This window comes from Rhinatrema bivittatum, chromosome 4 (assembly GCF_901001135.1).
Source record: "Rhinatrema bivittatum chromosome 4, aRhiBiv1.1, whole genome shotgun sequence".
Taxonomy (NCBI): Eukaryota; Metazoa; Chordata; class Amphibia; order Gymnophiona; family Rhinatrematidae; genus Rhinatrema; species Rhinatrema bivittatum.
Window position 1 is genome coordinate 5,308,723 of NC_042618.1, and position 15,107 is coordinate 5,323,829.

Here is a 15,107-nt window from a genome sequence, read left to right on the forward strand (position 1 = left end):
ACTTATTAAACAGCAGGAGCTCCCGGGGCTGAGTCTCTGCACTTATTAAACAGCAGGAGCTCCCGGGGCTGAGTCTCTGCACTTATTATACAGCAGGAGCTCCCGGGGGCTCAGTCTCTGCACTTATTAAACAGCAGGAGCTCCCGGGGCTCAGTCTCTGCACTTATTATACAGCAGGAGCTCCCGGGGCTGAGTCTCTGCACTTATTATACAGCAGGAGCTCCCGGGGGCTCAGTCTCTGCACTTATTAAACAGCAGGAGCTCCCGGGGGCTCAGTCTCTGCACTTATTACACAGCAGGAGCTCCCGGGGGCTCAGTCTCTGCACTTATTAAACAGCAGGAGCTCCCGGGGCTGAGTCTCTGCACTTATTAAACAGCAGGAGCTCCCGGGGGCTCAGTCCCTGCACTTATTATACAGCAGGAGCTCCCGGGGGCTCAGTCTCTGCACTTATTATACAGCAGGAGCTCCCGGGGGCTCAGTCTCTGCACTTATTACACAGCAGGAGCTCCCGGGGGCTCAGTCTCTGCACTTATTATACAGCAGGAGCTCCCGGGGGCTCAGTCTCTGCACTTATTATACAGCAGGAGCTCCCGGGGGCTCGGTCTCTGCACTTATTATACAGCAGGAGCTCCCGGGGGCTCGGTCTCTGCACTTATTATACAGCGGGAGCTCCCGGGGGCTCGGTCCCTGCACTTATTATACAGCGGGAGCTCCCGGGGGCTCGGTCCCTGCACTTATTATACAGCGGGAGCTCCCGGGGGCTCGGTCCCTGCACTTATTACACAGCGGGAGCTCCCGGGGGCTCAGTCTCTGCACTTATTATACAGCGGGAGCTCCCGGGGGCTCAGTCCCTGCACTTATTATACAGCAGGAGCTCCCGGGGGCTCAGTCTCTGCACTTATTATACAGCGGGAGCTCCCGGGGGCTCAGTCTCTGCACTTATTAAACAGCAGGAGCTCCCGGGGGCTCAGTCCCTGCACTTATTATACAGCAGGAGCTCCCGGGGCTCAGTCCCTGCACTTATTATACAGCAGGAGCTCCCGGGGGCTCAGTCTCTGCACTTATTATACAGCAGGAGCTCCCGGGGGCTCAGTCTCTGCACTTATTATACAGCAGGAGCTCCCGGGGGCTCAGTCTCTGCACTTATTATACAGCAGGAGCTCCCGGGGGCTCAGTCTCTGCACTTATTACACAGCAGGAGCTCCCGGGGGCTCGGTCTCTGCACTTATTATACAGCAGGAGCTCCCGGGGGCTCAGTCTCTGCACTTATTACACAGCAGGAGCTCCCGGGGGCTCGGTCTCTGCACTTATTACACAGCAGGAGCTCCCGGGGGCTCGGTCTCTGCACTTATTATACAGCAGGAGCTCCCGGGGGCTCGGTCTCTGCACTTATTACACAGCGGGAGCTCCCGGGGGCTCGGTCCCTGCACTTATTATACAGCGGGAGCTCCCGGGGGCTCGGTCCCTGCACTTATTACACAGCGGGAGCTCCCGGGGGCTCGGTACCTGCACTTATTACACAGCGGGAGCTCCCGGGGGCTCAGTCTCTGCACTTATTACACAGCAGGAGCTCCCGGGGGCTCAGTCTCTGCACTTATTACACAGCAGGAGCTCCCGGGGGCTCAGTCTCTGCACTTATTACACAGCAGGAGCTCCCGGGGGCTCAGTCTCTGCACTTATTACACAGCAGGAGCTCCCGGGTGCTCAGTCTCTGCACTTATTACACAGCAGGAGCTCCCGGGGGCTCAGTCTCTGCACTTATTACACAGCAGGAGCTCCCGGGGGCTCAGTCTCTGCACTTATTATACAGCAGGAACTCCCGGGGGCTCAGTCCCTGCACTTATTATACAGCAGGAGCTCCCGGGGGCTCAGTCCCTGCACTTATTATACAGCAGGAGCTCCCGGGGGCTCAGTCTCTGCACTTATTAAACAGCAGGAGCTCCCGGGGCTGAGTCTCTGCACTTATTATACAGCAGGAGCTCCCGGGGGCTCAGTCTCTGCACTTATTAAACAGCAGGAGCTCCCGAGGCTGAGTCTCTGCACTTATTACACAGCAGGAGCTCCCGGGGCTGAGTCTCTGCACTTATTACACAGCAGGAGCTCCCGGGGGCTCAGTCCCTGCACTTATTACACAGCAGGAGCTCCCGGGGCTGAGTCTCTGCACTTATTACACAGCAGGAGCTCCCGGGGGCTCAGTCCCTGCACTTATTACACAGCAGGAGCTCCCGGGGCTGAGTCTCTGCACTTATTATACAGCAGGAGCTCCCGGGGGCTCAGTCCCTGCACTTATTACACAGCAGGAGCTCCCGGGGGCTCAGCCCCTGCAGTTATTATACAGCAGGAACTCCCGGGGGCTCAGTCCCTGCACTTATTATACAGCAGGAACTCCCGAGGGCTCAGTCCCTGCACTTATTACACAGCAGGAGCTCCCGGGGGCTCAATCCATGCACTTATTACACAGCAGGAGCTCCGGGGGGCTCAGTCTCTGCACTTATTATACAGCAGGAGCTCCCGGGGGCTCAGTCTCTGCACTTATTATACAGCAGGAGCTCCCGGGGGCTCAGTCTCTGCACTTATTAAACAGCAGGAGCTCCCGGGGCTGAGTCTCTGCACTTATTATACAGCAGGAGCTCCCGGGGGCTCAGTCTCTGCACTTATTAAACACCAGGAGCTCCCGGGGCTGAGTCTCTGCACTTATTATACAGCAGGAGCTCCCGGGGGCTCAGTCTCTGCACTTATTACACAGCAGGAGCTCCCGGGGGCTCAGTCTCTGCACTTATTACACAGCAGGAGCTCCCGGGGGCTCAGTCTCTGCACTTATTATACAGCAGGAGCTCCCGGGGGCTCAGTCTCTGCACTTATTACACAGCAGGAGCTCCCGGGGGCTCAGTCTCTGCACTTATTATACAGCAGGAGCTCCCGGGGGCTCAGTCTCTGCACTTATTATACAGCAGGAGCTCCCGGGGGCTCAGTCTCTGCACTTATTATACAGCAGGAACTCCCGGGGGCTCAGTCCCTGCACTTATTATACAGCAGGAGCTCCCGGGGGCTCAGTCCCTGCATTATTATACAGCAGGAGCTCCCGGGGGCTCAGTCTCTGCACTTATTAAACAGCAGGAGCTCCCGGGGCTGAGTCTCTGCACTTATTATACAGCAGGAGCTCCCGGGGGCTCAGTCTCTGCACTTATTAAACAGCAGGAGCTCCCGAGGCTGAGTCTCTGCACTTATTACACAGCAGGAGCTCCCGGGGCTGAGTCTCTGCACTTATTACACAGCAGGAGCTCCCGGGGGCTCAGTCCCTGCACTTATTACACAGCAGGAGCTCCCGGGGCTGAGTCTCTGCACTTATTACACAGCAGGAGCTCCCGGGGGCTCAGTCCCTGCACTTATTACACAGCACGAGCTCCCGGGGGCTCAGCCCCTGCAGTTATTATACAGCAGGAACTCCCGGGGGCTCAGTCCCTGCACTTATTATACAGCAGGAACTCCCGAGGGCTCAGTCCCTGCACTTATTACACAGCAGGAGCTCCCGGGGGCTCAATCCATGCACTTATTACACAGCAGAAGCTCCCGGGGGCTCAGTCTCTGCACTTATTATACAGCAGGAGCTCCCGGGGGCTCAGTCTCTGCACTTATTATACAGCAGGAGCTCCCGGGGGCTCAGTCTCTGCACTTATTAAACAGCAGGAGCTCCCGGGGGCTCAGTCTCTGCACTTATTAAACACCAGGAGCTCCCGGGGCTGAGTCTCTGCACTTATTATACAGCAGGAGCTCCCGGGGGCTCAGTCTCTGCACTTATTATACAGCAGGAGCTCCCGGGGCTGAGTCTCTGCACTTATTACACAGCAGGAGCTCCCGAGGCTGAGTCTCTGCACTTATTACACAGCAGGAGCTCCCGGGGGCTCAGTCCCTGCACTTATTATACAGCAGGAACTCCCGGGGGCTCAGTCCCTGCACTTATTACACAGCAGGAACTCCCGGGGGCTCAGTCCCTGCACTTATTACACACAGCAGGAGCTCCCGGGGGGCTCAGTCTCTGCACTTATTATACAGCAGGAGCTCCCGGGGGCTCAGTCCCTGCACTTATTATACAGCAGGAGCTCCCGGGGGGCTCAGTCTCTGCACTTATTATACAGCAGGAGCTCCCGGGGGCTCAGTCCCTGCACTTATTACACACAGCAGGAGCTCCCGGGGGGCTCAGTCTCTGCACTTATTACACAGCAGGAACTCCCGGGGACTCAGTCCCTGCACTTATTACACAGCAGGCGCTCCCGGGAGCTCAGTCTCTGCACTTATTACACAGCAGGAGCTCCCGGGGGCTCAGTCTCTGCACTTATTATACAGCAGGAGCTCCCGGGGGCTCAGTCTCTGCACTTATTACACAGCAGGCGCTCCCGGGGGCTCAGTCTCTGCACTTATTATACAGCAGGAGCTCCCGGGGGCTCAGTCCCTGCACTTATTACACACCAGGAGCTCCCGGGGCAGAGTCTCTGCACTTATTGCACAGCAGGAACTCCTGGGGGCTGAGTCCCTGCACTTATTACACAGCAGGAGCTCCAGGGGCTGAGTCTCTGCACTTATTACACAGCAGGAACTCCCGGGGCTCAGTCTCTGCACTTATTACACAGCAGGAACTCCTGGGGGCTGAGTCCCTGCACTTATTAAACAGCAGGAGCTCCCAGGGGGCTCAGTCCCTGCACTTATTATACAGCAGGAACTCCCGGGGCTGAGTCTCTGCACTTATTACACAGCAGGAGCTCCCGGGGTTGAGTCTCTGCACTTATTACACAGCAGGAGCTCCCGGGGGCTCAGTCCCTGCACTTATTACACAGCAGGAGCTCCCGGGGGCTCAGTCCCTGCACTTATTGTACAGCAGGAGCTCCCAGGGAATCAGTCTCTGCACTTATTACACAGCAGGAGCTCCCGGGGCTGAGTCTCTGCACTTATTACACAGCAGGAACTCCCGGGGGCTCAATCTCTGCACTTATTACACAGCAGAAACTCCCAAGAAATCAGTCCCTGCACTTATTACACAGCAGGAGCTCCCGGGGCTGAGTCTCTGCACTTATTACAGAGCAGGAGCTCCCGGGGGCTGAGTCTCTGCACTTATTACACAGCAGGAACTCCCGGGGGCTCAGTCTCTGCACTTATTACACAGCAGGAACTCCCGGGGACTCAGTCCCTGCACTTATTACACAGCAGGAACTCCCGGGGACTCAGTCCCTGCACTTATTACACAGCAGGAACTCCCGGGGGCTCAGTCCCTGCACTTATTACACAGCAGGAACTCCCGGGGGCTGAGTCCCTGCACTTATTACACAGCAGGAACTCCCGGGGGCTCAGTCTCTGCCCTTATTTAACAGCAGGAGCTCCCGGGGCTGAGTCTCTGCACTTATTACACAGCAGGAGCTCCCGGGGACTCAGTCCCTGCACTTATTACACAGCAGGAACTCCTGGGGGCTCAGTCCCTGCACTTATTATACAGCATGAACTCCCGGGAGCTCAGTTCTGACATTGATCACTAATTTGTGAGGCAAGAAATCTGTCAAATCACTAACTCCTGAGGCCAGGAATCTGACACTGATCACTGATAATTGAGGCAAGGAATCTGTCATATAGCAGAGTTGCTTACCTGTAAGAGGTGCTGTCCAAGAACAACATGATATTAGTCCTTACACATGGGTGACATCATCGGCTTGACCCTGGCCCAGAACTTTGATCTCAGAGGTTTCAGAGCTTTCAAAAATGCCCTGCTGAGCATGTGCAGCTGTATTCATCACCCTGCCTCCAGGCAGAGGCCCTCAGTCCATAATATAGCTCTTACAAGGAGAAACCAGCTCGCAGGCGAGGCGAGTGGGTTTCGTGAGGGCTAGCATCCTCCTGTTCTCGGAGAACACCTGTACCAGGTAAGCAACTCTGGTTTCTCAGAGGGCGAGCAGGATGGTAGTCCTCACCCATGGGTGAATCCCAAGCTATAGGCTGTCCGATCAGGACAATCCAGAAACCGCACTGTGCTGAAAGCACCGTCTCTCTCCCTTTTGCCTGTGAGGCAGCCGACCCACAAAGGGGTCTAGGCGGGAAAGGAGTTGGGTTCTATAAAGAGAAAACCATAGAAAAGACTCAGACACAAAACCGTAATGCGTAGCAGAGGTGCCTAAGACAGAGGAGTGATGCGAGTGCCAGCAAGAAACGTACTGCACATCACGGAAAACATTACAAGCAGGGTTTCGGGCCTGTAAACCCTGACAACAGCAGGTCTAGAGCCTCCTGGATACAGGAAAAGGTCTAGACTCTTGGACGAAGATTGCACTGTTTTCTCTGGTGTTACAAGAAACCAAAAAAAACAAAGTGGGGCTTGAGAACTCCCCAGAAAGAAACTGCGGTCCACTGACATCCGAAGGACAGAATGACTCTGCAGAAGTGTGTGCCCCGTGTTCGGCTGACAGGCACAATGGGCAGAAACCCCAAGCAATGCTTAGAAGAATAATCAGCAACAGCAGCAGGGTCTGAGACAGATCCTACGTGCCAAAGCACCAGATGTGGCTGACCATGCAGGACAGCATCAAGAGTTTCAGAGGATGAAAGGAAATCCCTGCATGGGATCGCCAGCCCAAACCCCCCTGAGCAGGGAGGTACGTTAGGCCTGAAGCTCACCCACACTGCACCCTGTCAGGGGCAGGGCTATCCACAGTTCAGGTGAACAGGAAAACCCTTTGGGCAACCTACTGAAGTGAGAAAAGCTAAAGGCAGTATTGGCCAGAGCTTGGCAAAAATATCGGGGACAAGGCGTCTTTTTCCCTGCAGGTATACACTAAGATATCCCACGAATGCTTTAGCTCCCCCCCTCGCCCCCAGAAATTCCAAGTGGAAGGCAGAAGGAGCGAAGAACACAAGGAGTCGGAGCACTGGACCGCCAGGGTAAGCACCAGTTGCTAGGTTGTATAACAACCCCAAGAGAATAACTCACTGCCGATTCCAGAAGGGAGCTACCCACTGCAATAGAGCCCTCAGCCTGCTTGGAGCAGCTGAAAACTGAGAGCGAATTCCACAGGGAAGAAACCCAGAAACCCTCCACTAAGAAACAGGAAGCTGGGGTGCCGCAATTGCAAACCCCCGTCAAGCAGGATTTCTTCACCAGCCTTGAAACCCTAAGGGTACCAGGGCAGGGCAAGGGCGACCTCGGAACTGAGTGCCCCAAACCTGGCTTAGGTATTGATACTTCAGCCATGACAGCGTATACTTCCCCCAAAGAAGCACGCAGTCCAGTAAAAGGTACAATCATTGCATGAACCAGGACTCCCCTGTCCGCAGCGTTATCCTTAAAATGGGGAAGTATAGCTTGCAAGCCACTGCAACGAAACAGCAGCACCACTGTTGCGGGGTCCCTCATCCCCCAGCTCCCTCAGCCATGACAGGTTGAAAGGCAAACTTGCCAATTAGATGGATTAGAACCCTCCTCACTGAGGTAGGGTCCTCCAGGCAAGAATGACTGGCAATAGTGGTCCTTATCAAAAACCGCTCATTGAGCTCAGCAGGTATCAAAGATGACTCCTGGATGGGAGAAATCCCTAATACTCACCAGGGAGCTACTTTGGAAAGGCTCCCTCACAAATAGACCTGCTGTGTGTGCCTTAGGATGACCTAAGGAGAACATTACCACTTGACCGGATCTCGGATCCCATGAGGAACTGAGAGCCACCACCAATCAGAAGCAGTGACATCCCTTCTCCGGGAAATGGAGAACGAGGGACATCCCTTGCAAGGGTGAACAACCAGGCATCCAGAGGGAATCCATAAGAGTTGTCCTGGAATCCAGTCAAATCCCCCCATCCTGAAGGGACAGGAAAGCAACAGGAATCAGGGCCTCCCGATCCCAAAAACCGTGTCAACTCTCCAATTGAGAGCTGAGATACAATCACTGATCGCTGAGGTTCAGAAGTGACTAATCTGCCACTGGAAGCCACCCTCGGATGGGGAAGGCCATCACGGTAATCAATGAAGGGGCCCCAGTAAAAATGGTCAGATGACTGCCGCTGCCGTCTCTTGGCCCTGGCCTGCAAGGAGATGCACAGATTCAAAGAATCGTGGCTCCGGCTCAGCGATAAACCTGTCAGGGATGGATCCCCAGGAGCTTCCCCACAAAGGAGATTTGTGACATGGAAGGGGTCGAAAGTCATATTCCTCTTTTAAGGAAGAAGATTCCTGACATTACCCTCCTGGTGTCTACTCCCCTTAGGGTTCGGCCAGGAATGCAGTCCTAGTTCAGTCCTGTGGCTGCGGCACATAACCCGTTGTGCTCACCACGAGGGAAACACAAACACATTACCCCCCCCCCCCATACTGTAGAAGGCAACTGGAGAATACAGCCCTCCGCTGTAAAAGCTCGCTGACCAGTACTCATATAGTGGTATCCCATCCAATTGATGGCAGCACACCTATGACCCCCGGGAGCTCCTGTGCTTACGGGTAGAATCCCATGGCACAGCAAGGACCAAGCACCACTTGCCAGAGTCAGTGATTGTGCACAACCAAAGGCAAATCATAGAGTGCGTAATGATGTCTTCCTTGCCAGTGCTCCCCAGCACTTTGTGGTGCAGAACTGATAAGGAGGCTGAGACTTTGACATGATGAGGGCAGAAACCTGGCATGGCTGAGAACTGCACAGACAGGGAGAATGCTGCCTGCCTTCGCCTGAGGTGCTTAAAGGAGATGCCTTGCCGTACCTGACTGGGCATGCTGCATTCCACTGTTATAGTAACTCCCAGTGGAGGGCACAGGAACAGTGTGACGAAGGCGCCCCCAGTACCACTCCACTCTATGTATGGCATGGTGGTGGATGGTGTTCTATGGCATTGCCCTCTCCAGTACCTGATAATTTTCCAAGAGGCTGGACACAGTCCTTGAAACTATATTGAGAATGGCTCACCACCGTTTCCCTCATGGAACGACAGCAACAAAGTCCATGGTGACTGACAGTGCCTATGGTGCTCTGCAATCGTGTACTGCGGCATCTGACCATGTCCATTGGTGCGCACAGTGGTGATTGCGCCCATAGGGGCTCATAGTACTTTCACCAATGATGGATTACATCAAGGGCACCAAATGATGCTGCACAAAGGGCTTCGACAGCGCTTGACTGAATCTTGATCAGTTCAATGGTATACAGCTCCATCCCCAGCGCCACAGGTACCAGCAGACCTCAGCAGCCCGGCGGCACTGATAGAGACCCCAGTTCCTGAAGGCATCGATGGACCAACAGTACCAAGGATGCCCAGGGCGCCTGCAGGCAGAGGCTCTGCAGCCCTGACATGGCCCCGACATACCTCATCGGTGCCCAGAGGAACCGATGACTGCCAGTGCCATTGACAGTTCCCCATGGTTCACCTATCTGTCCAAGGATGTTGATGCTGCTAGTTCAGTGGCGTCCTTTGCCACTGGCTATGGCTAACAATAGTCTCACTAGCACTCATCGTAGGCTCATTAACACTGGCCTATGATGCCCCCAGATCCTAGAGGCTCAGGGCCTCCGAAATCATCGATATCCATGGTGCCCAATAGCCATAGGCCAGTGAGGGGTGGGGTGCAGCACAATGCCCCTCAGTGCCCCATCAAGACACTGTCAAGGAGCCTCAAGGGCACCAAACCACTGCGCCTGGATGCCTCGGCATACCAGGGTGCCTTGAATAAATGCCAACCCCAGTGCTAGATCCATTCAAGGCCGAAATCCCTGTCACTTGAGGGTTTCAGTGGCACTCAAGGGCTCTCAAGAGCCCTGGTGGTTGACGGCCTTGGGGATGACCCGGGTGCTCAATGGCGATCCCAATGCCTCGTTGCTGATGCTCGACATTGTCAAGAGTGGTAACAAAAGGAATCTGTGGTCAACATTCCCGATGGCCTCCATGGCGGCCCCGCACTTCGATGGCATCCAGGGCATTGATGGTACCAAGGCATCTCCGCCTCACAATGGCATCAAAGCCATGGCCCCAAGGGTGGCCATGGAATCAAGGCCACACACATCAATGGCATCGAGGGTGGCTGCGGCATCGAGGGTTGTCACCCATGCACCTCGATGTCACCAAGGGCATGGAAGGCACCGAGAACACTGATGGCATCGATGGCACCAAGGGTGGGCATCGACATTGAGGGTGGCTCCGATGGCATCGAGGGGGACCACGGACTTGATGGCAGACTTGGTCCCTGATACTAGAGGTCAGTGCTGCTACTCCGCCACGTCGAGGCACAAGGTGCTCAATGATTCCGGCGCATTGAGACTCCACTTCCACAGATGCCTATGGCACAAAAGGCCCTTATGGAATCGAGGGCAGTCACACACACTGATAGCATTGAGGGCGCCCTGGTACCTCGATGGCGTCAAAGGTGACCATGTCACTTCAATGGCCGTCCAGGTCACCAACTCGGCCTTGACATCAATGTGCCGGATCAATGGAACGTTTGTCACAGATGTGCACGGGCAACTATTAATGGGCATGGCATCAAAGGTGCATCAGCAAGCTGCTTGCCCAGGCTCCTGCTTATCCTCTCTCACAAGGAGACTGGTCTGCCATCACCGGCACACAGGAGAGAAGGCTACGTCATCTATGGCTCCTGCCCATGGATACTAGTTCCTTTGAAACTGGGGAGGATGAGTTCTCCCCCCCCCCCCCCCCCATACGAACAGTGTGGTCCTCGATCTCTTCACTGTGTGAACCTCCATGGATGCCAATCGATTGGGAAAACAACATGGAGCTCCTGCTCGGGTAGAACTTAGGTGAGTCCCCAGGCTTAGCGGCCTACATGAATCACCCACGGACTGCATTCTATCAGTCCTGCCAGCAACTGACAAAAGTACAAAAACTTACAGAGCAAGAAGAGGTCACACATACTAAAACGCAGGTGCAGTATTTATTTAATAAGGGATAGTATTAGACTCTGCCAGGCTGCTCAGTGACTAAGGTCCACCATGCAGCTGGGAGACAGAGGAAAGAACAAGAAAGAGAAAAGAAATAAAACTACCATAAGGAAATGGAAAGAAATCAGCTGCAGCTCTAGAAAAAAATCACTTGCAAAAACTGTGAGGAGAGAGCAAAGCTGAATACCCTGATACACACAGCTACATGGAAAAAAAAGAGACTGAGGGACTCTGCTAGGGGGCAGGGTGATGACTACAGCTGCACATGCTCAGTAGGGCATGTTTGAGAGTTCTAGAATTTTTGAGATCAAAGTTCTGGGCTGGCTCCATCCGATGATGTCACCCATGTGTGAGGGACTACTATCATGCTGTCCTCGGAGAAACCACTAATTCCTGACTGAAGCAAGGAATCTGACACTGATCATTGATTTTTTTAGTCAAGGAATCTTACACAGTTCACTGATTCTTTTTAATCTCACTTATTTTTAGTCCATGTTATTTTCTTGATTTTTATGATATGTTTATTCTTTTTAATTATCTGTTGTATTAAGTTATTTATTTCTTATTTTACATTTTATATTATATTTATGCTTTTTGGTTATCTGCTGTATTAAGTTATATTATTATATGTGATTTTACATTATGATTGTATTCTTGTTCATTGCCTAGTCCTTTTAGTGTTAGGCAATTCATAAATAATAATAAATGTAAATGATTTCCTGAGGCAAGGAATATGACACAGATCACTGATTCTTGAGGGAAGGAATCTGTCATAAAACACTAATTCCTGACTGAGGCAAGAATCTGACACAGATCACTGATTCTTGAGACAAGGAATCTGTCATAAATCACTAATTCCTGAGGCAAGGAATCTGACACAGATCACTGATTCTTGAGGCAAGGAATCTGTCATAAATCACTAATTCCTGACTGAGGCAAGAATCTGACACAGATCACTGATTCTTGAGACAAGGAATCTGTCATAAAACACTAATTCCTGAGGCAAGGAATCTGACACAGATCACTGATTTTTAAGGCACGAAATGTCATAGATCAACGATTCTCAGATCAAGGGACTTATTTTTGTTTTTAATCAGCCTAAAATTAGGGTGAATATTGGCTTAAATTCATTGCCACCTTTGGAAAAATCAGGGAATTTATGGGTAAAAATTGGTTTAAAGTGAAAATGAAGGACCCTGATTACAGATCACTGGCTGAGACAAGGAGTCAGTTACAGAACCCTGATTCCCAGATCAGACAAGGAATTTGTAATACATCACTGATTCCCAGACAAGAGAAGGAATCTGGGATAGATTCCCAGATCAGACAAGAATCAGTTGCAGACCGGTCTTCGACGGCTTCGCCCCACCTACCTCTCACTACTTGCGGCTCCTTCCGCTCACCTCGGACTACTGGCTGCTGTGGCATCTGCCGTCCTCTCAGGCGTCCCCAGACCGGCTTTGGTGCTGCCTCCCGCTATGCTCCTCCAAGGTACCTTAGGGCGTGCACCCGCACGCTGCCCTCATCTTTATTTCCACGTTGGCACAAACCTCAGGGGCGTCCCTGAGGTTTGTGATATTAAAAAAAAAAAAAAAAGTGTTAAATAAATAAAATGACATCATGCTGCCCGGATATTTAAGCCTACAGTATTTGCTAGTTCATCAAGTTAGCAACAGTAACTCTACGGATGGGATTCGCTCTCCATACCGAAGCTGCTCTGCCACTCCAGTGCTATCTGGAACTCTTACACCCTTCGGGGTTTGCTAACGGGGTACCCACTCCTCGGGGGCCTCTTCAGCTTCTTTCAGGTGCTATCAGGAAACTGGTACTCGCTCCTCGAGGGCCCATGTTCCCTGAGTCACTGCCTGCATCTTCAAACCCTTCTACTTGGAAGACATCACTAACAGTTTCCATCTGTGAGTACAACTACCATCTATTCCACAGTATTTATTTATTTATTTAAATTGTTTTTTTATATACCAGGGCACGTTTGGAATATCACCTCGGTTTACAAGAAACATAATTCAGCAACAGGCTTTACAAGAAACATATAAGATATATAAAATAGCAACAGGTTTTACAAGGCAAATTAATAAGATAACAGGAACTGAATAACAAAGGAAATATGTACAGAACAATATGGTGATAATAGCATTGCTTTACCAGATAGGGTTACAGTAACAGCTATCAGAGGAGAGAAATACCAGAGAATTAACAAAGTGAGAAAGTGGAGTTAAGTGTTAAGTGCCAGTAGGTCTGATAAGTTGAGAGAATAAGAGGAGTAAAATAAGAGAGGGCGGGTGTGGGTGCGTATAGTTCAGGTGTAGGCCTGTTTAAACAGTCAGGTCTTGGGGTTCTGTTTGAATTTCCTGGGGCATGATTCCTGGCGAACACTGGGGGGCATCTTGTTCCAAAGAGCAGGCTCTGCGATGGACAGCGAGCGTTCTCTAGTGGAGACAAGTTTAGTGAGTTTAGGCCACAGGAATTAGTGATTTATGTAGTTTTGCCTGATGTTGGAGTTCTGGTGGGTCTGTCAGGTTTGCGAAATCGGAGTTGCTCTGTGAACCAATGCATGTTTTGGTTGTGTAGGGATTTATGTATGATGTTGAGTGACTTATATATTATCTTGGAGGTAATTGGCAGCCAGTGTAGGTGTTGGAGGACAGGAGTGATGTGATCGTGATGGTGGGCATTTGTGAGGATACGGGCAGCCACATTTTGAAGCATCTGCAAAGGTTGGGTTGCATTTTTTGGAAGGCCTAGGAGGATGGCATTGCAGTAATCAACTTTGGCTAAAATAGTGGCTTGGAGAATAGTGCGAAAGTCATATAGGTGTAAAAGAGGTTTTAATTTTTTTAGAGTATGAAACTTGAAAAAGCGATCTTTAAGGGTGGCGGCAATGAACTTTTTTAGATTGAAGGTTAACGCTGAGGCTGCGCACATGCTGAGAAGAGGTGGTGGACAGAGATTGTGTGTGGGGGTATGAGTGGGTTGAGGGTGATATTGTGGGGTGAGATGATAAGGAGCTCTGTTTTAGAGGTGTTAAGTGCCGGAAGTTGTCTGAGAGGAGGGAGCTGATGTCTGCGAGGGCTGTTTCCCAGGTCTTCATGGCATTAGGTAAAGTGTCAGTTATGGGAATGAGGATCTGCACATCGTCGGCATAAATAAAGTGCGGAAGACCAAGTTTGGAAAGGAGATGGCAGAGAGGGAGGAGGTATACAATGAAGAGGGAAGAGGACAGTGAGGAGCCTTGAGGTACCCCTTGCGACAGGTCAATAGGTTTTGATTCTCCGTGTCCAATTTTGACACTGTATTGCCTGCCGTTTAGATATGATTGGAACCAGCGGAGGGGGGTTTCAGAAATGCCGATTTCTTTAAGGCGTTTTATTAGGATATTATGATTGAACGTCTCAAATGCGGAAGAAATGTCCAATAGGGCCAGAATGTAAGATTGACTTTATCAAGAGCTTTCAGTATGCATTCGGAGAGGGAGATGAGGAGGATTTCGGTGCTATGGTGTCTGCGGAACCCATATTGTGAGGGGAAAAGAATGTGATGTTCATCAAGGTAATCTGTCAGCTGCCGGTTAATTATTTTTCTAGGATTTTTGAAAGGAATGGAAGGTTGGAAACGGGGTGATAATTGGCAGGTTCGGAGGGATCAAGGGAGGATTTTTTAAAAATAGGTTTTATTATGGCGTGTTTAAGTTGGGTTGGGACTGAGCCGAGAGATATGGATTTATTAATGATGTTGGCTATAGGTTTGGATATAATTTTGGGAATAGTGAGAGGGTCTTGGTGGGGATAGTATCTGAGGGATGAACTGCAGGTTTGATTTTCTTGAGGGTGGATTCTATTTCCATAGGGGTGGTGGTCTCAAATGAATTTAGTATTGCAGTGGTGTTTGCTGCTTGGGTGGTATTGGGCATGTGAGAGGTGGGAGCGGTGCTTGCTGATAGGGTGTTGGTAGGTGTGGGGGTGGAGGAGAAGCGTGACATGAGTTTCTCTATTTTGTTGTGGAAATAAAGGGCAAGTTCTTCGCATTTGGCTTGGTTGTCAGTGTCGGGGGAGGGAGTGTGAGTGGTTTTAATTAGTGTAGAAACATTGAAAGAGGGCGTGGGGGTTAAATTGGAGCTGATGAATTCTTTGGGTGTAAAAGTCTTTTTTGGCTTTGTCAGTGGCTTCTTGATAGGTGTGG